At 43.2% G+C, this 22,587-nt stretch overlaps 1 long non-coding RNA gene across 1 annotated transcript in view; it reads right to left on the reverse strand.

Annotated features, from left to right (window-relative positions):
• LOC138740999 (uncharacterized) overlaps nt 1-22,587 on the reverse strand; it is a 39,584-nt gene that overhangs the window by 12,041 nt on the left and 4,956 nt on the right. Inside the window, exon 2 of the long non-coding RNA XR_011343259.1 lies at nt 14,129-14,292. This is a non-coding gene — a long non-coding RNA (uncharacterized lncRNA). The remainder of the gene's footprint in view (nt 1-14,128; nt 14,293-22,587) is intronic.

Consider the following 22,587-nt stretch of genomic DNA (forward strand, 5'->3'; position numbering starts at 1 on the left):
TTAGTACCTGTATCTCTGACATTGTTTATGAGGGTCTTTTTGGAGCTCACCTTAAGAACCAGAAATTCAGTTAAAGACAAAAAACATCTAGATTAGCTATTAAGAGAATATTAATTTCATTCGGGAAAAGAACACAAGGTAACTCCCATTTGTTTCAATTGGTATCGAAAAATTTAATACTACCCGTTTTAAAATGTGAGAATTTCATTTCCAATGAATTATTCTCACATAATTCACAGCATTAATTGGAACTATACAGGGCCTTTACAGAATTCAGTGACTCAGTCTTTCCAAAATTAAATTAGATTAGAATCAACTTTATTGTCATTATGCCCCTAAAATACAAAGCCAATGAAATACAATCAGGTTAAAAAAAATCGTGCTATATACAAATAACTACGTGCAAATGAAAACAAGCACATTCAGCAAGCAAACAATTCTAAAAGTACTGACAGTACAATGTGAGTGCACTACCACTCAGTGCTGTAATTTAAGGTTCAGCCTCAGGGAAAAAACTCTTCTCGAGCCTGCTGGTTTGAGTGCGAAGGCTGCTGTAGCACCTACTGGGTGGAAAAGTAAAAAGTCCATAGTTTGGGTGAGATGCATCCTTGATGATGCTCTTCGCCCGGCCCAGATGACATTCCTAATAGATGCTCTCAATGGTGGGCAATTGAATGCTGATAATCCTTTGGGAAGTTTTCACCACCCGCTGAAGTGTTTTACAGTACAAGATAATTGCCTTACCTCATTGAGATGCCATAGTAGGCTCTCAATGGTTCAGCGATACAACCCATCAATATCCTGGGACAGAGGTGTACTTCATGGAGGAGTTCAGGGACCAGCTGAGATCATTGGAAACGTGACACCAAGGAATTTAAAGCTTGATACACATTCCAGCAGAACTCCACCGATGTAAATAGGGACATGAGTGAGGCTTCCAGCACGTTTGAAGTCCACAATGATCTACTTGGTCTTCTGGGTGTTAAATGCGAAGTTGTCCATGGACCTCATCTCTATAGGCCTTCTTATCATCCCACCATAGTGTCATCTGTGAACTTGGCTATGGAATTAGAACCATCTACAGCAGTGGTTCTCAAACTTTTTCTTCACACTCACATACCACTTTAAGTAATCCCTATGCCATCAATGATCTGTGATTAATAAAGAATTGCTTAAGGTGGGATGTGAGTGGGAAGGGGAGGTTGGAAGTTTGAGAATCACTGCTCTACGCCCAATTGCTACTGAAATATTTTGCTTGAGAAAAATTGTCATTGACCGGTTTTCTTTGGAGTTAGGAAACTGTGCACATAGTGAGTCAATTAGGTACAATTCAAACTTTTTCTTTCCACCTGCATACCACCTTAAGCAATCCCTTACTAATCACAGAGCACCTAAGACATAGGGATTACTTAAGATGATATGAGAGTGGAAAGAAAAAGGTTGAGAACCACTGATATACATAAACGTAGAGATGGAATACAGGAGAGGATTCAGCACACAGCTCTGGGGCACACAAGTGTTGAAGGTGAGAATTTAAGAGAAGAAATTGCCTAATTTAACAGATTGGAATCTGTTAGTAAGAAAGTCCAAGGTCCAATTGCAGAGGGATGAGCTGATATCAAACTGCTGATGCTTTGCAATCAGTTTGGAGGGAATCACAGTACTAGATGCCAAACTAAAGTCAATGAACAGCATTCTGACATAAGAGTTGGAGCTGTCTAAGTGGGTCAAGGAAGAATGAAGGGCCGTGAAAATGGCATCCTCAGTCGACCTGTTGATACAATAGGCAAATTGGTGATGGAATAAACAGGATTTCAAATGTGATAGAACCAGCTTCTCAAAGCACTGTGCAACTGGACGGAAGTCATTCAGACTCGAAGTCATGGGAGATTGCAGCACTGGTATGATGGTGGTAATCTTGAAGCTCATGGGAACAATAGCCTGGGCTAGGGGCAGGTTACAAATGTCCGTAAAGATCCTGGCCAACTGTTCTGCACTGACTCTAAGCACACGGCCAGGTATACCATTCAGTCTGGCTGTCATCCATACATTCACCCTACTCAGGGTGGCACATACATAAGAAATAGAAAGTGAGAGAGGCAGTTCATTTTGAAAGTGACCTCCTTGTTTTCTCGATCAAAGTGAGCATAGAACTAATTAAGCTCCTCAGAGAGGGAGGCACAGTTGGAAGGGGGGCACAGTACTTGATGGTTTATAATCCGCAATGATCTGTTTGCCACGCCACGCGCGCCAGAAGTCCGAGGAGCTGAAATGCTCCTCAATCCTTTGTTTGTATGTATGTTTTCAGCCTGAGAGATTCCCCTCCTTAGGTTGGCCCTGGCTGCGCCGTAAGTCTCCCAGTCTCCAGATCTGAAGGCTAAATCTCTGTTTTTGAGCAGACAGCAAATCTCACTGTTCATCCATGGTTTTTGATTAGCAAGTAGTTTTATTTGGTGAGGTCAACAAAGGTGATGTAGAGTCCTTTGTTTTGTTCTCTGCACTTTTCTTGGAGCTGTCTGAGGGCAAAGACCATGTCAGTAGTTCCTCTGTTTGCGCGAAAGCCGCACTGTGATTCTGGGAGAATATTCTCGGCGACACTAGGTATTATTCTATTTAGTAGAATCCTAGCGAAGATTTTGCCTGCAATGGAGAGCAACGTGATTCCCCTGTAGTTTGAGCAGTCTGATTTCTCGCCTTCGACACCGTGAGCAGGAAAGGGCTTTGGCAAATACTAGAGCGCATCGGATGTCCCCCAAAGTTCCTCAACATGATTATCCAACTGCACGAAAACCAACAAGGTCGGGTCAGATACAGCAATGAGCTTTCTGAACCCTTCTCCATTAACAATGGCGTGAAGCAAGGCTGTGTTCTCGCACCAACCCTCTTTTCAATCTTCTTCAGCATGATGTTGAACCAAGCCATGAAAGACCCCAACAATGAAGACGCTGTTTACATCCGGTACCGCACGGATGGCAGTCTCTTCAATCTGAGGCGCCTGCAAGCTCACACCAAGACACAAGAGAAACTTGTCCGTGAACTACTCTTTGCAGATGATGCCGCTTTAGTTGCCCATTCAGAGCCAGCTCTTCAGCGCTTGACGTCCTGCTTTGCGGAAACTGCCAAAATGTTTGGCCTGGAAGTCAGCCTGAAGAAAACTGAGGTCCTCCATCAGCCAGCTCCCCACCATGACTACCAGCCCCCCCACATCTCCATCGGGCACACAAAACTCAAAACGGTCAACCAGTTTACCTATCTCGGCTGCACCATTTCATCAGATGCAAGGATCGACAATGAGATAGACAACAGACTCGCCAAGGCAAATAGCGCCTTTGGAAGACTACACAAAAGAGTCTGGAAAAACAACCAACTGAAAAACCTCACAAAGATAAGCGTATACAGAGCCGTTGTCATACCCACACTCCTGTTCGGCTCCGAATCATGGGTCATCTACCGGCACCACCTACGGCTCCTAGAACGCTTCCACCAGCGTTGTCTCCGCTCCATCCTCAACATCCATTGGAGCGCTTGCACCCCTAACGTTGAAGTACTCGAGATGGCAGAGGTCGACAGCATCGAGTCCACGCTGCTGAAGATCCAGCTGCGCTGGATGGGTCACGTCTCCAGAATGGAGGACCATCGCCTTCCCAAGATCGTATTATATGGCGAGCTCTCCACTGGCCACCGTGACAGAGGTGCACCAAAGAAAAGGTACAAGGACTGCCTAAAGAAATCTCTTGGTGCCTGCCACATTGACCACCGCCAGTGGGCTGATAACGCTTCAAACCGTGCATCTTGGCGCCTCACAGTTTGGCGGGCAGCAACCTCCTTTGAAGAAGACCGCAGAGCCCATCTCACTGACAAAAGGCAAAGGAGGAAAAACCCAACACCCAACCCCAACCAACCAATTTTCCCTTGCAACCGCTGCAATCGTGTCTGCCTGTCCCGCATCAGACTTGTCAGCCACAAACGAGCCTGCAGCTGACGTGGACTTTTTACCCCCTTCATAAATCTTCGTCCGCGAAGCCAAGCCAAAGAAGAGAGTTTTATTTGTTTTTGTGATGTCACTCCATCCACACACTTGTTGATGTACTCGAAGACAGAGTTGATATATAAATTGATATCAATCTGAGAGTCTGTGGTAGCATGGGCAGCAAACACATTCCATTCTGAAAATGCTGCTGAAGAACAAAGCCAGCTCCCTCAAACCAGATCTTTGTGAGTTTTACATGACTGGGCTATACTTGGGAAACAAAGACAGTGAAAGATGATCAGACTGTCCCAGGTGATAGGGGATAGTGGTTTTTTTAAAGCTTCACCCTCATTTGTATAAACCTGATCTAAAAGTTGTATTTCCCCTCGTGGTACATGATACATATTGGGAAAATCTTGGCAGCACAGAACATAGATTGCAATGATTAAAGTTCCCAGCCACAATAAAAGCTCCTTCTAGCTGCAATGTCTGCAGCTTGCTGATAGCAGCACGGAGGTCTTTCATCGCTACTTGAGCATTAGTGTCTGGTGGTACATAAACTACAACAGCAATGATACGTGCAAACTCTTGTGGTTGATTAAAAAAAAAAGGTCTACACTTAATAATCAGGTATTCCAGATCCACAGAGCAATAAGTCTCAGCATGGTAGAGTTAGTGCAACATTACCGATTCACACAGATGCACAAACAACACCTCCCCTACTTTTACCCCTCGCTACTCCCTTCCAGTATGCCCTTCCAGTTACACCATGTTGTTAGATACATCGCTGTTTGGCCATGTCTCCATTAAGGATCCATAAGCCTTCTTTGTGTAAGGGTACAAACCCTTAATCCATCCAACATTTGTTCATCAAAGGCCAAACATTAGCAAGAAAAATGCCAGGTAATGCTGGCCAGAGTGAATTTAGCCTCCATGCTGCCCTGCGTCTTTGCTTACGGTCTCGACACTGGCGCCGGACCCTTCCGGTCGAGGGGAGTTGAATGTGAGGGCGCAGTGTCCTTACCAACTCTGGAAGTTTTTGCTCGAAAAGATGTTATTAATAATTTGGAAGAAAATATAGATGGTTTGATTAGTAAATTTGCAGATGATACAATATTGGTGGAGTTGTAGAGAGCGATGAAGGATGTCAAAGAATGGAGGAAAGAGACATTGGTTGTAAATTTGGGTGGAGAAATGGCAGATGGAGTTTTATTTCGGACAAGAGTGAGTAGCTGCATTTTGGGAGATTAGATGAAAGATTAAAGTATACAGTACATGGCAGGATCATTAAGAGCATCTTAAGAGGGATCTTCGGGTACAAGTTTAAATCTCCCTGAAAGTGACAGTAGAAGTGGACAGAGTGGTACTGAGTATAAAAGTTGGACGTTGGTGAGGCCATCTTTGGTGCTTATGTGCAGTTCTACTCACGACACTATAGAATAGATGTGAAAGCTGTGGAGAGAGAGGTTCACCAGGATGTGGCCAGGAGAAGCGATCAGAAGAAATTGGATAGATTGTTTACTCTGGAGTTTTGGAAGCAGAGGCGGGGGTGGTGTTAATCTGATTAAAGTATATAAAATAAGGTGAGGCTTTAGGATACAGTTTTTTTCCAGTGATGAAAATGCCAAATACGAGAGGGTAAATGTTTGATGTGAAAGAGGTAACATTTTAAAGATTTCCAAGACATTTTTTTAATATATGCACAGAACATGGCAAGTGCGGGGAACAGAGAAGTGATAGAAACAGATACAATACTGACATTTAAGGCATATGAACAAGCAGGGGGGAGGCTATAGACCATATATAGACAGATATTAGCTCAACTTAATGTCAAGTTCAGTGCAGACCTGGTAGGCTAAATGGCCTGTTGCTGCTCTCCATTTTTCTATATTCTATGTTCTAAATGAATTACAATAGCTTATAAACAAAGGGAATTAGAACATTATGCAAAACTAAAGAGACCTTGCTTAAGACAGAGAGAACCAATCAAGGCTTATGTCCCCTTTAGAAACCTCTACAACATGGTAAATCAAATAATTTGTTTTCTAATCCCTGGTGCATAATTAATTTGGACAGAACATAGAATTAATTCAAGAGTCCTGCCAGTGTACAGTTCATCAAAAGCACCTTTTATACTATTCAGTAATGCAGTGTACTATTAAATGGTACACTCTACTACAGCCCAAACTAATGAAGAGTGCACAGTACCACTGCCATAACAATTAACTGGAACACCGTACTACAGCTGCAATTATTGATTGGTGCACTGTACAACAGCCATAACTATTATATAGTACATTGCACTAAAACCTTGCAGCAAACAAAAGTATATCATATATTTTACATTGTCTTTTCTTTGGCTTGGCTTCGCGGACGAAGATTTATGGAGGGGGTAAAAAGTCCACGTCAGCTGCAGGCTCGTTTGTGGCTGACAAGTCCGATGCGGGACAGGCAGACACGATTGCAGCGGTTGCAAGGGAAAATTGGTTGGTTGGGGTTGGGTGTTGGGTTTTTCCTCCTTTGCCTTTTGTCAGTGAGGTGGGCTCTGCGGTCTTCTTCAAAGGAGGTTGCATTGTTATATATTATTAAATGACAATAATACAAATGTTTAACCTGGAACTTTAAACCTTGAAGCCAGAGCCAATAACTGGTACACAGCAAGTAGTGAATGGTACCCTGTATCACTATCTTAAATAGAATCCCATAATTTTTGATTGGTACAGAATACTCAGCCACCACTTGATTCGTGCAATGTACTGCATCACAACTATTAATTGTATAGTGTACCACAGCCCCAAATATTGACTGCTACATTGTACCACAGTCACAACTATTCATTGATTCAACATAATGCAGCCAAAACTATTGATTGGTACAGTGAACTATAGCCACAATATTAGAACAGCACAGAAAACAGACTATTCAACCCTTCTGTGCTGTGCCAAAATATCATTCCACTAGTCCCATTGACTGCACCCTGTTCATAACTCTCCAGACCTCTCCCATCCATGTATCTATCCAATTTATTCTTAAAACTTAAGAGTGAGCCCGCATTTACCACGTCGGATGCCAGCTCATTCCACACTCCCACCACTCTGAGTGAAGAAGTTCCCCTTAAACCTTTCCCCTTTCACCCTAAAGCCATGTCCTCTGGTTTGTATCTCACCTACCCTCAGTGGGAAAAAAAAGTATTCCTACATTTACTCTGTCTTTGTCCCTCATAATTTTGTAAACCACTATCAAATCTCCCTTCATTCTATGTTCCAAGGAATAAAATTCTAATCTGTTTAATCTTTCGCTGTAACTCAACTCCTGAAGCCCCAGCAACATCCTTGTAAATCTTCTCCGCACTCTTTCATTCTTACTGATATCCTTCCTGTAGTTAGGCAACCAGAACTGCACACAATACTCCACATTTGGCCTCACTAATGTCTTGTAGAACCTCAACATATTATCCAAACTCCTGTACTCATTTCTTTGATTTATGAAGGCCAAGATGCCAAATCTTTCTCTACAACCATGTCTACATGTGACACCACTTTCAGGGAATTATGTATCCGATTTCCCAGATCCCTTTGTTCCTCTGCACTCCTCAATGCCCTACCATTTACTGTGTATGTCCTACCATGGTTTGTCTTTCCAAAATGCAACACTTCACACTTGTCTGCATTAAATTCCATGTGCCATTTTCTGTCCCATTTTTCCAGTTGGTCCAGATCTCTCTGCAAGCTTTCCTTGCTGTCCACAACACCTCCAATCTTTGTCATCAGCAAACTTGTTAATCTAATTTCACTCATTATCATCCAGATAATTGATTATAGACAACGAACAACAATGGTCCCAGCACTAATCTCTGAGGCACACCACTAGTCACAGGGCTCCAGTCTGAGAAGCAATCATCCATTGTCACTCTCTGTCTTCTCCCATTCAGCCAATTTTGAATCCAGTTTACACCTCTCCATGGATAAACTCCTATGTGGGACCTTGCCAAAGCCCTTACTAAAGTCTATATAGACAACATCCCTTTCCTTCATCTACTTTCTAACCTCTTCTAAAAACTCCATAAGATTCATTAAACATGACTTACCACACACAAACCCATGCTGATAATCCTTAATCAGCCCCTGGCTGTCCAACTATCTATATATCCAATCTCTTAGAACACCCTCCAATAATTTACCTAGTACTGACATCAGGCCTATAATTTCCTGGTTTACTTTTGGAGCCTTTATTAAACAACAGAACAATCTTCCGGCATCTCACCCGTGGCTAAGGACATTTAAAATATTTCTCCCAGGGCCCCTGCAGTTTCTACACTCACCTTGCTCACGGTACAAGGGAATATCATGTCAGGCCCGGGGGATTTAACAAACTTTAATCACTGTAAGGCAGCAAGCACCTCCTCCTCTTTAATCTCTACATTTTCCATGGCACTTCTGCTTGTTTTCCTTCCTTCCTTATACACCAAGGTTCTGATAACTCAGTGGTTAGAGCAGTGGCTTTGTAAATCAGGGGTCATGAGTTCATTCCTCACTGGGGCCTCATTTCTGTGAGGAGTGCTGAACAAAGTGGTCACTTTCTGACTCCTGTACACTAGACAAAATTAAAGAATTTCAGGTATGTCACATTCTAAATGTAGAATTATGAGATAATATTGGAACTTTATTTTTTATCTTTACCATGCTGGTTTTCTGAGTAAATACTGATGCAAAAAAAAAAATTGTTTAGTATCTCCCCATCTCATGAGCCTCCACATATAGGCGACCACTCTGATCTTCTAGGGAACCCAATTTTGTCCCTTACAACCCTATTACTTTTAACATACTTGTAGAAATCCTTCAGGTTTACCTTCTCATTATCTGCCAAGCCTCAAGCCTTCTTTTTGCCTTCATGATTTCTTTCTTAGATATTTTCTTACATTTTCCACACTCTTTTAGTACCTCCTTTACCCCTTGTTGCCTACACACCTCTTTTTTAAAGAAATGACAAAACAAGAACCAGTTTAATTACTATCTTTAAAGATCGGCCTTTTCAAACAAGTTTGAGGTGACCTCAAAGCATAACCATATAACCATTTACAATACAAATTCTACCAAACCAAATAAAAATAGTACACTTCATTTGAATAAATAAGTTTGAAAAAAAACATAAACAAATCAATTTTCAGTAAATGGCTCAATAGAAATGATCACTGCACAAAATTATTCACTAAATAAAACTTAAACTTACTATCAAATCCAAAATTGGGGGGGGGGGGGGGAGGGGGGAAGAAGATTTCTTTCATCTGCCTTGTGAATACCAACAGAACAGTCAAACTGGCAACATCAAGAATAACAGGTCCACCATCTCCGGCTGAAATGTCAAATGGATCTGTGGCAGAGATAAAAGCTGTCAAGTTCTATATGTCGACGATCAACAATTTCAGCTTTTGTCTGGAGGAAATGGAAGAGGTTAGCCAGAGCTCAATGTTCTTGTCTGGAGCAAATGATAAATAGAAAGAGTGCCTCCTAGTGGACCTGAAGGATTTAGATGAGGAAAGAAAGTATCACTCTACCTGGTGCTAGTCAGCTGTCCAAAATGTGGCATCAGAGCAAAATTGAAATTCTCCATTCTGAATGCAAAAGGTGAAGTGACTACGGCAATAGAAAGCCAGCCGGCATATCGATTTGTGCAAGGAAGGACTGGGGTTTTAAGAAATTTACTCAAAGAGATTTCTTATTGGATGAGGCCAATGGACTCCTTCGTGATGACAAGCTCTCTCTTCTTCTTAGCCAGATCGCCAATATCTCTTGAAAACCAGGGAGCCCTCTGCCTGTTAACTTTGCTTTTAATGCTGACAAGGAACATGCAAACTCTGCACTCTCAAAACAACATCCCAATCCACTCTTCCTAGATCCTTTCTCATTTCTAAATTGTCTCTACTCCAATTTAGAATCTCAACTTGAGGACCAGGCCTATCCTTACACATAATTAACTTGAAACTAATAACATTTTGGTCACAGGACCCAAAATGTTCACCCACACACACTTCGGTCACCTTACCTGTCTGGTTCCCTAATAGGAGATCAAGTATTGCAGCCTCGCTCGTTGGTACCTCTATATATTGATTTTAAAAAGTTTCCTGAACACATTTGACAAACTCCAAGCCATCCAGCCCTTTTACAGGTCAGGAGTCCCAGTCAATATGTGGAAAGTTAAAATCTCCTAATATCAAAACTTTCTGTTTCTTACATCTGTCTGCTATCTCTCTGCTCCTCTAATTCTCTCTAACTATTGGTCTATTAAACAACCCCATCAGTGTGGCCACTCCTTTCCCGTTCCTCAGCTCCACCTATAAGGGCTCTGTAGACAAACCCTCTGGGGTGTTCTGTTCAAGCACAGCTGTGATATTTTCCTTGACTAGCAATGCCACTCCTCCCCTTTCATCCCTTCCCCTCTATCATGTCTGAAACAGCGGAACCCCATAACATGGAGCTGCCAGTCCTGCCTTTCCTGCAACCGTCTCACTAATAGTAATAACATCATAATCCACTTTACCAATCCACAGTCTAAGCTCGTCTGTCCTTCCGACAATACTCCTTGCATTGAAATAAACACACCTGAGAACATTTCTATCACCTACAAACCTTTGATTTCTGTTTGTACATGCAGTCCTTGTGTGACCTTTATCCTCCTCCACCTCACTATCTGCTCTAACACTCTGGTTCCCATCCCCATGCCAATGTAGTTTAACCCCCCCCCCCGCCAACCACCAGAGCAGCACTACCAAACCTACCCACAAGGATGCTAGTACCCCTCCAGTTCAGGTGCAAATTGACCCATTAGAACAGATCCAACCTTCCCTTGGACAGAGCGCAATTGTCCAGAAACATGAAGCCCCCCCCCACCAGTACCATCTCTTTATGCACATATTTAACTGCATTAACTTCCTATTTCTAGCCTCACCAGCATGTGGTACCACTTCTGAGATCGCAACCCCGGAGCTCCTGTTCTTCAGCTTTGCACCTAACTCCCTGAACTCTCTTTGCAAGACCTCCTCACCCTTCCTACACACATCATTGGTTCCTTCATGGACTATGACATCTGGTGGTTCACCCTCCCTCCTGAGAATACCAAGAACTCAATCCAAGATATCATGGACCTTGGCACTAGGGACGCAGCAGAGCATTCTCAATCTCTCCCACAGAACCTCCTATCTTTCCTCCAACTATTGAATCCCTTATCACTACTGCTCTCTTCTTTTCCTTCCTTTCTGAGGTGAGGGACCAGTTTCAGCACCAGACGCTTAACTACTGCAAATTGTCCCTGGTAGGTCATGACCACCAAACAGAATCCAAAATGGTACACTTATTGTTGTTGGGATCGGCTCTGCTCTCTCTATCAATTCCTCTTCCCTTTTCTGACAGTCATCCATCCCCATCTACCTGCCTCCTGACCTTTGCGGTGGGGGTGACCATCTCCCTGAAGCTCCTTTCTATCACACCTTCTGTCTCTCAATTATTCCAGAGTTCATGCAGCTCCAATTCCCTTACTCGGTTTGTCAGGAGCTGCAGCTGGATGCACCTTTTGCAGGTGTAGTCAATTATTCTGTCCCAGATTTCCCACAATCAGGGCTATCCACTGCCCTAGCTGATTCCATTAATTACTCCTAATTTAATTAAAGGATTAAATTACTTCACCTGGCCTTACTTCAATGTAAGCAAGCTCGATATTGATTGCGGCAGTGTCCTACAGCTGTATCTGCTGATTGGATCAGTGCACAATTGTGTTAATTCAATGCAAAAAATGGGTCATTGTATTGATGTAAGGACACAGAAATAGAAGCAGGGTGGGCTTCTCAGCTCCTGCGCTTCGCACACCATTCAATTCGGTCCATGGTTGATCTTTCAGTTCAGTTTCACTGAGCTCATCATAGCAGCAAAGCTATTCATCACACTCTTTTCCTCCTTTTGGAACTGGATCTTCAATTTCCTCATTCATCACTTCCTTCTCTCTGTCCAGCAACCTAGAGGCACCTCAAGGCTGCGTACATAGCCTCCTGTTCTATTCCTGAAACACTCATTGTCATTAATTAATTTATCCAGCTGTTAGTGTATCTTCCATACCTGTTTTGTTGCAGAAAGTACTAATTTTTGTGCATCAGTACATTGTACTTATGTGTATGACAATAAATTCTAATCACTTGCAACAAAACTTTTAAGTTTTTTTTTAATTTTAAAATTTAGACAAATAGCATAATTCCGGCCAATCAACCAAAAAAAAACTATAAATCCCGTACACTTTTGGATCCAGAGCACCCAGAGGAAACCCACACAGACACGGGGAGAACATACAAAACTCCTTGCAGACAGAGCCGGATATGAACCTGGGTTACTGGCATTGCATTAACTGCTATGCTAACCGTATTAACCACTGTACTAACCTTGTTAACCACTGTGCTAACCATGCCACCACTGTGTGCTGAACCAACTACATAAGCCTTGATTGGAATTTATTCTCTTGTCCTTCAAAAGTCTAGAAATATGAGAAACATGCCATTAATGCAGTGTTGTAGCCATACCACCTTAAGTGATCCCTTACTAACCACAAAGCACCTACGGCATAGGTGCTCTGTGGTTAGTAAGGGATTACTTAAGGTAAAGTGAGTGGGAAAAAAAATTGAGAGCCGCTACTCTATTGGGACAATATAGTTTCCATATCCATGTGCGGCATGAATGAGAAAACAGTCACACCTGTCCATTGTTGAACCAAGTACCACCTGTTTCATTCACTAAGTGTGTAATCCAGATCTATTTGCTGGTTTGATGCAGTTCACACACGATTTTCATTCTGCATCCCTGGGTTCTAATATCCAGTCTGCTAGGTAATCCATTTCGGAATTTCATCTCTGGACTTGAGCTAGTTCTTTTCATTTCCTTTAAGGAAGCAGATCTGCCATGTGATCGTTACGACTCTACATCCATAGCATCTGAACATTCCTTTGAAGAGTGGGAAGAATCGACGCAAGTTAAAGGCAGGGATGAACTGTGCAGAGATGTCCAATTCCTGGCATGAATAAATTAATGTTATACTGGTGTGTGTCATATAAGATCATGTCCAGATGTGCTGGAGAAACTTAGCCAGTCATTCAGCATCCATAGGAAGTAAAGGGTAATCAACATTTCGGACCCATGCATCCTGACCGGCTGAGTTTCTACTGCGCTTTGCGTATTGCAAATGCTGGAAAAATGCTGCATTGTTGCTAGACAAAAATTTCTTGAAGGACATGATAAAACATCTAGAGAACAGTGTTATCATCCAACCTCATGTTCACATTAGAGTTCCAAGCTGTCTTGATGAAGTATGTGATCCAGTCCCAGTTATGGTGCTCATAAAGTATCAGACATCAGAACAGGAGCTGATCAGCTCCACCTCCCCGTCTTTCCCCCAAACCCTTAATTCCCCTACTACACAAAAATTGTTTTCTTTTACATGAACTCTGTTTCATATCAGGAATCCTTTTTTGTCAGGACTCAGTCCCATGGGTACACTGTGCAGTTTAAGGCATGGTCACATGTCACATTTGTTATTGCAACTCCCAGGCTGAGGAACATACTGATGCTGCACAAGGCACATCACCAATTGGATGTATTGCTCTGAAGGTTTTATTGATGCTCAAGGGAATGGGGGCACTTCAGTTATGTGGAATGTGGATTGGTTTACAGAGAGAGCCTAGCCAGGAGAAAAGATCTTCTGCAAGGGAAGTCTGGCCTCAGCTTTTTACAATTTATATCGATGTCTCAGATGAGCAATCTATGTGTAATTCTGAACATTGTTGTTGATGTAAGCCTGACGGGGGAGAATAGAGTGAGGGAAGCATTCAGGGGCAAAGTCAAGTCAGTAGTTAGCCGAAAGAGAATAATGTCAGGACGAGTAATGTTACCTCTTTTGATAGGAAGGATTGAAAGGCAATAAAGTTTTAAAGATGGGAAGCTTAGAAATGTTCAAAGAGATTCAGAACATGAACATGACCTGCAGGAGGTCAGGGGACAACTTGTCTTTGGAAAATGCTTTCCAAGTGTAAAGAAGTCCTGATGTAGAAATGCACAGCATTGTGGAATCCATACCAGAAATACATCATGTGCTTTTCTCTTCTTGTTTAAGGAAGGATAGACTTGCCTGAGGGGTAAACAATGTTGCACCTGAATCATTCCTGAGATTAGAAGATCATCCTATGAGAAATTAATGAATAGCTTGGGCCTTCTATAGTCGGGAGTTTCAGGAAATGAACGATAACATTGGCTAAAAGTTAAAAGAGAAATACTCAGCAAATCAAGCAGAATCTGTGGAGATAGAAAAGCAGAGTCAGTGCTTGGGTCAATGACTTTTCTACAAGTTCAAATACATTTGTCATCCAATTGTACCAGTAGGACCCGTCGAAATACTGTTCTCCAGTTCACATTGCAGGACCATGAAAAAAACACACGTAAAGGCATAACACACATGCAGACAAATGAAACATAGACACACTCCATATGTACCTATATTAAAATAAGTATTTTCAACAGTGCCTTAGCCAGGTTTTGACATTAGGGCGAGCAAGAGCACATTAAAAAAAAGGCACCCCAACACACAGGTTTTGCAACAGAGCAGAAAGCCTCCATGCCCTCCTCCTCTCTCCAATCCCTCCTCCCCTTCCCCGCCACCACCCTCCACTACTCTCTCCTTCTCTCCCTCCTTTTCCCTTTCCTCCCTCCTCTCCCCCTCTTCCCTCCTAACCCCACCCCTCCCTCCCTCCCCTCCCCCTCTCTCCCTCCTATCCCATTTCCTTCCTTCCCACTTCTCCCTCTCTCTCTCCTCTCTCCTTCCCTCCCTTCCCCTCCTCTAGACTGTTCTCTCCCCCTTCTCTGCCCTTCCATGAAAGAAACATTGAATGGCTTTTCTTTTACATCTCTCCCAACTCCTTCGAGCTGTTGAACAACCATTCATGGAGGAAACATGGTAGACAATCGGTGCAGAGCAAGTTCCCACAAAAAAAATGACCACATACTTGTGTGTCTTACATTGTAAGATCTAATATACAGGACAAAGCAATCGTTCTGCAGAAGTGTTTGGGATGTTCCTTGAGCCTGAAGTCTAATGGCATGGTACAAAGATAACAAACATCCTCACCCCTCTACCTAGGCCAAGGGAACATACAGGGTAAGGATCGGAGTCGTCCGTTGTGAGCCAAGGGGAGGGTTCAGAGTCAGGTGTTGGGAGCTCTGGTGTGCAGTAGGCCAAGGAAAGGGTTCGGAGTCAAGTGTCAGGATTTCTGGTGACCAAAGCTCCTGACACCCAACTCCGAACCCTCCCTGCAGCCTACCTGAACTGCGGAGAACGATTGCAATTCAGTTTTTGAATAAAACAAGCATTTTACTCATGGGTCTCACCTCTCAGGGTCTCCATCTCCAATTTACTGTTTGAATATAAATCTCAAATTCTTTTTGCACCTTGTGCTCGTGGAGATTCATGCATGTGTGGCATGTGATCCACGCCAGCTCATTGCCCATTCAGCAGGCTACTAGCTCAATCAGATGGCAGAACAATTCAGTGGCACCTGTTTTTGAACAAATGTGCTTAGGGGAAAGCGGTTGCTTTCCCTACATCCCCCCCAGCTACACCACTGAATCTTAATAAATACGGGAGTCTCGAAGAGTTGTTTTAGCAGTCATTCAGCTGTCTCACTATCCATGGGAACAAGTTGTTCCTCAGCAAGGTGGTTCTGGCTGTTCCTCAGCAGGGTGGTTCTGGCTAATATACTTGGGTATCTTTTTGTGACAAGAGTAGCTGGAAGATGCTGCGTGTGGGGTGCTCGGGGTCCTTCTTGATTCTCCTTAGTTTCCATCCCTCAGTGATGCTGAATGAGTATTGTTCAGCCTTTTCTTTTAGTGTTTTAGGTTTGGAGCTTTGTGTTGGGGTCACTGAATAATGTGGTTGCCAGGATAGGGAGAGAGAATCTTTTTCTCGGTCTGAGGGATTAGAACGGGCCTCAGGATGAAGGGTTCATCATAAAACGGAATGAGAAGAAACATTTTTGTTCATTGAGCTGTGAATCTTTGGCAAATTCCAACCAGAGCACCAGATGTTCTGGTCACATGCATTCCTGGCTGATACATTATTGTCCACAAAGGAGAGAGGGGACGGAATAAGAAATCAGAAGTCTCCAAGAAGGTCAACTGTGATCTTTATGAAGAGAGCAACTAGCTGTATGATTCCTCCTCATGTTCTTTCTTCTATTCTATTGATCCAGATACTGTATTCCTGACCCCTTAGACCATATCAAAGACATTAGTTCAGGGTGACATTGGTCCTCAACAGCAGAATTACTGTCCATCCACTGGTACTTTAATTTTGTAGCTCTCTCTCTCTCATTAGTTCTAATTTATAGTTCAGGGCAAGGCTGTGCTTGCTGTGCACAGGACTCAATCATCAATTGGCTATTGCCCCAGTGTTTGCACAGAGTCCATGGTGTGGGATCCAAAGTTCAGAGTTCACATTTATTGTCAGAGGGCACACATGGCATGACATACAACCCTGAGATTCTTTTACCTGCGTGCCAGGCAGAATTTCTACTTATCGATGACTGTAAATTGAACTTAAGGAGAAAAGTGCGTAGACAAAAGAGGGAAATGTACACAAAGAAAGAAATATAAGCAACCTGAATGTGTAATGCAGAAAAAGTTACTCAGTAATGATGTGCAAAATAAGTGTCCTTAAATGTGTCTCTGAGTTTGTTGTTGAGGAGTCTGATGGTGAATGGTAACAACTGTCCCCGAACCTGGTGGTGTGAGTCTTGTAACACTTATACCTCTTTCCTGATGGCAGCATCCTTGATTCCTGATGCTCTCAGACAGCAGTGTTCCATGTAGATTTCCTCAATGGTGGGGAAGGTATTGCCTATGATGTTCTGGGCTGTCTCCATTACCTTTGTTGAGCTTTCTGCTCAGAGGTATTGGTGCCCCCATATCAGGCCACAATGCAGTCTTTCAGCACAGTTTCTACTAGAGGTTTGCCAAGTTTTCCAATGTCATATTGAACCTTTTGAGGAAGTAGAGGCGGTGATATGTTTTTTGAAATGTTCTTACCAATCCTCACTGATAGGGATCTGGATGAGAGGAATTTTATGATCCAATTACACAGTGGGCATTGATGCCCAGGTCTTGGTGTTTGCTGATCAGTTTTGAGGGGATGATGATGTTGAATGTTGAACTGTAGTCAATAAAGAGCATCCCGATATATGCATTTTTGCTGTTGAGGTGTTCCAGGGCTTTGAGTAGAGCCCGTAGGATGGCACTGCAGTAGACAAATTGGAATGGATCCATGCCACCTCTCAGACAGGAACTGATCTGCTTCAGCTCCAGCCTCTCAAAGCACTTCATCACTGTTAAAGTAAGTGCTGCTGGTCAGTAGTCATTTAGGAAGGTTACCATGCTCTTATTGGGCATCAGTACAATTGAGGACTGTTTAAACAGGTGGGTACCACGCCCTGCAGAATGAAATGTTGAATATATCCGTGAATACATTGGCCAGTTGGTCAGCACGTTTTCAGTACTCGGCCGGGTACCAGATGCTTTCTTTGGATTCACTCTCCAGAAGGCAGCCCACATGTCATCTTCGGATACTGACATCAGGGGTGTGCAGTGGTTCTCCCTTGTCTCAATGGTTGTGCTATGTATGATTTTCTCTCACAGTTTCGAATTCAGTCCCCTAACCTGCATTAATCAAATTTTCCCTTGCAACCGCTGCAACCGTGTCTGCCTGTCCCGCATCAGACTTGTCAGCCACAAACGAGCCTGCAGCTGACATGGACATTACCCCTCCATAAATCTTCGTCCGCGAAGCCAAGCCAAAGATATATTGCAGAATGGTAAAATATAGCAGGCTACCCCATGTGAAATAAACACAGAAAAAACAATAATCTGGTCAGGCAGCATCTGAACAGAGAGAACTGAGATCACCATTTATTGTCTACAACATTAGGATGTTGAATTTGGGCATTTCTAGATGAATCTTTTCTGCACCCGTTCCTACTAAAGTGACACCCTCTCTAGAGGTCGGTGATGAAAATTGAGCCCAATATTCCAAGCGGGCTCACCAACACCTTGAACAGTTGTAACAATGATGTCCCTCCCTGCTCCTGTACCGAGGAAGGCATGCCAGTTCACCAAGACCCTATTGTGCCTTATTTGAAACTGTGACCTCCTGGTACTAGATGGCCAGCCGAAGGAAAGACCTTGAAGTGGTTGTTAAACTGAACTGCACCTGGCAGCTTGGGTTCTTGCCAAGGGGCCACTCATTTGCATTTCAAGAGGTTTCCTGAGGTTTGCCAGCCACCCCACTTGCTCAACATGACTGGTGTATTTTGTACATACGACACCTCAAAACTACACCACTGGTTGAAAACATTTTGATGCATCCTGGAGTTGTGAAAGGCGGTCCTTTCACGAATTTTCCATAAATGTAGGCTCTAAAGCATGATCAGCGAAGTCTTGCTGGATCAGCGAAGTCTTGTCACAAGTGATTGAGGTTTATATTTAGTGTTGAAAGGAATGAGATGTGTTGCTCGCCTGCCTCCACACACTCAATCATCTTGTCCTATTGATGCTCACTGGAAGGATATTTCACAAGCAAATTTAAATATTAAATTGACTCTTCTGACATTCGGTTGAATTATGATTTGAACCAATTATGCTGATGTTACTGTGGAAGAGCCATGCCATGTGTTTCAGGGAAGGAGGAAGAGATGAATTATAAACATCTAAAAAAAATGCTGTCAGGAAGTCAGAAGCTGCTGCAATTGTGAAAATATTGTCCCGGTGGAGTCTTTCAAGGAACCTGACACTTCCTGAGCGAACTTCTCAACTTAATTATGGCACAAGGGAGACACAGAGCTTCCGGGTCATTGTGCTTCTGGAAAGACCCCTTTGACAGAATAGCTGAAGATGCCTGGGAGGGTTTGAGGCATGAAGCAAAATGTATGGGGTTGTAAGGTTTATAGGGTTTCACTGGGTGGCGTCGGCTTCATGGGTAGGAAGGGCCTTCTACTGTGCTCTGTTGTTAACTTTTTTTTAAGTTAGCTAGAATAGAAAGGCACGGTTCCACACAAACTGAGACTGTGGGACCAGCGTGCCCTCTCAATATTTGGTTATCAGGTGCAAGGTGTTCTCAGTGTTGCTGTACCTGGCGTTGGTGTGGTCTATCTCCCACACGCCATCCTGGCAGTTGCCCAAACCATCATCTTCTGGTTCAAAGGGGAATCAAAGACAGAATGGGACCAATGAGTTGTCATGTAATAGTTCCGGGACAATGGGACAAAGCGTCCCCAACTTCACCCTGATTCTGATGACCACCTTTGTGTGTGGCTGCATTAAGATGAGCTTGGAACCGAACTCCATGGGCACCAAGCACCACGACATGCTGAAGTTCGACCTGTCCCTGGGGTTGCAAAGAATGGGGCTGCCCAGTCCGCTGGAGACACACGGGAGGTTCCAAATACGAGAATCCAAAACTAAATGCAATCTGCTGGAAAAACTCAGCAGGTCGAGCCACATCAGTGGGAGAAAGAGTCTGGTTGGCATTTTAGGGCAGAGCCCTTTGTCCTGACGGGCAATGCAAACAAAGGGAGCTAATACAAAAAGGATTAGGTGGCAGAGGCAGGACATGGGCTCATGTGTAATCAGTGGAGCAGGGAGAGGTGAAGCACGATGGACAGAGGAAAAGTGGGTGAGGAGGAGGAAGACGAGTCATACAGGATGGAGTGCCTAAAAGTGGCTGAAAAACTCAGCAGGTCATGCAGCATCCATGGAGAATAAAAGGTAGTTGGTGTTTCGAGCCTGTTCTTCTTCAGGTATGCAGAAAATCAGGCAGAGGGAAAGGGGGATGAGCCAACCAGCAGTCATAGGTGGATACAGGTGTGGGGGGGGGAGGAGGGTAGAAGGGAAAGGGGCTGTTTTTCAGCACACCTGAAGAAAGGCTCTGGCCTGAAACTTTCACTGCCTTTTACCCTCATGACCTGCTGAGTTTCTCCAGCATGTTTATGTACTGAACCCCAGCATCTGCACATTTCTTGTTTACCTTCATGTTGCGTGAAGTGGAAGACCAAGCCTGCCAATGCTGGAAACTGCAAAGGTGTTACTAAAGAGATGGCTGACTATCTTCTCCATGGCATTCCAGCATTTTCGCCTCTCATGATCAGATCCCAGCTCTGGCAGGCTTTGACTCCAATCACTACTCCCCCTGTGTGCCTCACCTTCTTCCACCTGACCCCTTGGCTGCCATTTGCCACCCTCTGAGTTGCTTTACCTCTCCCTGCATTGAGTTGTTTATTGTCATGCCTACTGAGATGCAGTAAAATTTTGCATTTTATGTGCTGTCCAGACAAGTCAACTCAGAGAGAAGTAAAACACAGGAGTCTGCAAATATGGTGGTTGAAGTAAAAACACAATGGTGGAGAAACCATTTTGCTTAAGCGCCTGCCCACATTTTGTATATACCTTGATGAAGTGCTCAAGCCTGAAACATTGATTATGTTGCGATATCTTTGTTCTATAAAGTTTACTGTTTGACCAGCATGGTGTTTTAACTCATACACCAGGTAGTGCAAAAGTTATGTTTAAACAAACAAAAGAATAAATAAGGCAACAGTGTAGGGAGGGATGGGTGTTACAATAAGTTAAGTGCAGGCTGTAGTGAAAGGTACAAGGGAACCAAGGCCGGGAGCTTAACATTCATGGATTTTCAATATTCAGGAGGGACAGACAGAAAGGAAAAGGAGGTTGGGTAGGATTGTTGGTTAGAGAAGAGTTAAAAGCAATAGAAAGGAAGGATGTTAGCTTGAATGATGTGGAATCAATGTGGGTAGAGCTGCAAAATGCAAGAGGGCAGAAGATGTTAGTGGGAGTTGTATATAGACCACCTAACAGTAGTAGAGAGGTTGGGGATGGCATTAAACAGGAAATTGGAAATGCGTGCAACAAAGGCAAGGCAGTTATAATGGGTGACTTTAATCTTCATATAGACTGGATGAATCAAATTGGTAAGGGTACTGATGAGGACGATTTCTTAGAAGATATACGGGATAATTTTCTAACCCAGTATGTTGAAGAACCAACGAGGGAATAGGCCATTCTAGACTGGGTTCTGAGTAATGAGGAAGGGTTAGTTAACAATCTTGTTGTGCGAAGCCCTTTGGGCAAGAGTGACCACAATATGGTGGAATTTTACATTAGGATGGAAAGTGACAGGGTTAATTCTGTAACTCAAGTTCTGAACTTAAAGAAGGGTGACTTTGAGGGTATGAGATGCAAATTGATTAAGTTAAATTGGCAAATGTTACTTAAAGGATTAACTTTAGAAAGGCAATGGCAAGCATTTAAGGATCACCTGGATGAAATACAGCGTTTGTTCATCCCGGTTTGGAAAAAGAATAACTCAAGGAGGGTAGTACCTCCTTGGATAACAAGGGAAATCAGGGAGAGTATCAAGTCTAAAGAGGAAACGTATAGACTAGCCAGGAAAGACAGAAAACCAGAGGATTGGGAGAAATTCAGAGTTCTGCAGAGGAAGACAAAGAGATTAATCAGGAAAGGCAAAAGAGATTATGAGAGAAAGTTGGCAGGGAACATAAAAAATGACTGCAAAAGTTTTTATAGATATGTAAAGAGAACGAGACTAGTAAAGACAAATGTGGGTCCCTTGCAGTCAGAAACAGGTGAATTGGTCATAGGGCAGACCAATTAAATAACTACTTTAGTTTGGTCCTCACTAGGGAGAATATGAATAATCTTTAGGAAATAATAGGGGACCATGGGGCTAATATGATGGAAGGACTGGGGAAAATAAGTATAAGTTATGAGGTTGTGTTGGAGAAATTGAAGGGATTAAAGGCAGACAAGTCCCCAGAGCCAGATGGTCTGCATCCCAGAGTGCTAAAGGAAGTAGCCCATGAAATAGTGGATGCATTGTTGATCATTTTTCAAAACTCTTTAGATTCTGGAGTAATTCCTGAGGACTGGAGGGTGGCTAACGTAACTCCACTTTTTAAAAAGGGAGGGAAAGAGAAATCAGGGAATTATAGACCGGTTAGCTTGACATTGGTAGTGGGGAAAATGTTAGAGTCAGTTATTAAAGATGTGATTGCGGCACATCTGAAAAGTGGTGAATTCATTGGTCAGACCCAGCATGGTTTTATGAAGGGAAAATCGTGTCTGACTAATCTTACTGAATTTTTTCAGGATGTAACTAGTAGAGTGGATAGGGGAGAACCAGTAGATGTGGTTTACCTGGATTTTCAGAAGGCTTTTGATAAGGTCCCACACAGGAGATTACTATACAAACTTAAGCCACACGGTATAGGGGATATGGTATTGAGGTGGATAGAGAATTGGTTGACAGATAGGAAGCAAAGAGTAGGAATAAACGGGTACTTTTCGGAATGGCAGTCAGTTACTAGTGGGGTACCACAAGGCTCAGTGCTCGGACCCCAGTTATTTACGATATATATTAATGATTTAGATGAGGAAATAGAAAACAGCATGTCCAAGTTTGCAGACGACATGAAGCTGGGTGGGATTGTAAGCTGTGTAGAGGCTGTTAAG

The sequence above is a fragment of the Narcine bancroftii genome, chromosome 8, assembly GCF_036971445.1.
Source record: "Narcine bancroftii isolate sNarBan1 chromosome 8, sNarBan1.hap1, whole genome shotgun sequence".
NCBI classification, from domain to species: Eukaryota; Metazoa; Chordata; class Chondrichthyes; order Torpediniformes; family Narcinidae; genus Narcine; species Narcine bancroftii.